Raw genomic sequence first — 2,540 nt, 5'->3', positions numbered from 1 at the left:
ATATATATATATATATATATATATATATATATTCTTAACGGGTTAACGGATTATCCGTTAAGAAAATTGAATAATCAGCCCCCAAACCGATAAGCCGTTAATGAAAAAAAATTAATCCTTTCTCCGTCCGTTAAACTATTAACCCGATACCAATAAGTCATTAGGCTTCGATTTTCGGTTTCGGTTCGGTTTGGAACACCCCCAATGAATACCACGTCCTAGACGAATTTCTGAAGAGTCTTAATTCTGCCTTTGTACGCGATTTTTGTTATACCTATATATTTAAAATATATACAACTGATGTGTGTATTAACTATTTTCGCCGGAATACCACGCTTTGCTGCTCAAATCTTTGCAGTTAAGAATTTTTTCTAAGGTATAAATTGGGAAAATACAAATAAGGTGCACCTCTGTATGAACTTCCAGCATATTATGTTGGACCGGTATACTGTGCTGGTTCCAGTATAATATACTGGAGACTGGAGCACCGGTGTTCCAAACTCCAGTATATTATGCTGCACCAGTATATTATACTGGAACTCCAGTAATATGCTGGAGTATTTCATCCATATGAAATATTAGGTGAAGTACATGGTTACATTCAGAGAAACAAATTTAAAAATAAAAATATAAATTTTCGATAAATGAAGAATGTGAGGATAACTGTATTGATAAACCTTTACATTCTTTATAAGTCACGTAACTTTTTACTACTATCAATAAGCCACAATGAAGAGGAGCTTCCGGATCATGTGAATTTACAAAAAAAACCATAGAGATTTAACTTTATTCCAAGAATTGACAAATAACTAAGGCAATAGTAATCAGGCGTGGACAACTTTGCAAACAAAAGGGGGCCCCACTTCAATTTTTCTTCCACACGTCAATTTGTAGGCTCTTAAAACACTATCACTTCTTTTAACATAAAGTAATAAGCCACTACCAAGAGGAGCATCCGGATAATGTGAATTTACAAAAAATCCATAGAGATTTAACTTTATTCCAAGAATTGACAAAATAACTAAGTCAATAGTAATCAGGCGTGGCCAACTTTTAGAGGGTTATTATTGTCTTATCAGTCATTTCAGCCGCATTTTAGTATAATTCTATGCATAGGATTGACAGGTCTACTTTAAATATTGGAAAAGTGGGACCCATTTACACTTGTCTGCAAGATATTCTTCTAAGATATGCATAGTATTTACGTGGGCTCCATTAACTTTCGGTGCCACAGCCTTTGCACATGTAATTCTCAACATGAGTCCACGCTTATACTCAATATTTTATTTATTAGAAAATACAGTGAAATAGATTGGTAAGAGTCAAGAGCTCAATTTGGATTCAAGAAAGTTACCCACTTATAATATCAGTAAAAGCCCGTTAAATTAGAAAAAAAGAAATTGCATGTTCAATTAGAATATGATTGTAATATATCTGTTAAGAGTGTTGAATGCCACCTAATTTAATGGTGGTGTTCCTATAACAAACGTAGTTCTTGAATATAAAACTATTTTTGGTACAACAAATAAACGAAATATGAAGATAAATGTATAAAACATTAAAAATCAAATTGTTTACTTCTTTTGTTTTAAACTTTAGTCAAAATTTACGTTCTTACTATTGCATTAGTAATNGGGCTAGAAATAAAATAAATAAGGGTGGGTGGGCTTGGGCGTTGGGCTGGGGATGGGCAGTTTTCAAGTTTAAAATTCGGTATTTCGGTATAACCGAAATACCGAAATTTCAGATTTCTAAAACCGAGTACCGAACCGAAATACCGAAATACCGAAAAATTAGTATCGAATTAGACCGAAATACCGAAAAAAACCGAAACCAAAATACCGAAATAATTCGGTCCGGTTCGGAATTCGGTTTTTCGGATTTTATTCCCACCCCTAATTTGAATCCTTTCACAAAAGCATGATGTCTTCAACGTCAATTCCAAATGTTTGTCAATAGCATTTTGTCCCCCTTTTTCAAAACATGTTTCCTTATTAAAATGACATGTAGAGTAGAACAAAAATTTCAGCCTTGTTAATTCCAAAGAATCTCCTCTCGTTACTTCATTATTGACTTGGAGAATGAAAACTTCAGCCGCCTTCCTTAATGAGTCCGAGTCCGTTTCGAAGACTAATGTCGTAGCTCCCACATCACACAAAGTCCCCTGATTGTTGCCTTTGCACACAGTGGCGGATCCAAAATTTTAAAGTGATGGGTGCTCGCCGATAAAAAATTCGAAAGAAGAGGAAAAAATAGTTTAGTTATGGGTGCTCACTCTATATTTATCTAACTATTTTTATAATTGTCTATGCAAATTTACTAAATTCGGTTAAAAGTAATGGGTGCTCAAGCACCCATAAGTATCTATGTACATCCGCCACTGTTTGCACACCTATATAAATCCCATGCTCTTGTGATTATTAAGCATCAATCTGCAATTCGCAAACTTGCTGGAACTCATCTCTGACAGGTAACGTTTTTTTTTCTTCTCTTTCTTCTTTTTTTTGTCTTTTTTTTTTGTAGGTCAAACGAGAAAGATA

The sequence above is a fragment of the Nicotiana attenuata genome, unplaced genomic scaffold (assembly GCF_001879085.1).
Source record: "Nicotiana attenuata strain UT unplaced genomic scaffold, NIATTr2, whole genome shotgun sequence".
Taxonomy (NCBI): Eukaryota; Viridiplantae; Streptophyta; class Magnoliopsida; order Solanales; family Solanaceae; genus Nicotiana; species Nicotiana attenuata.
This window is presented reverse-complemented; position numbering follows the sequence as displayed.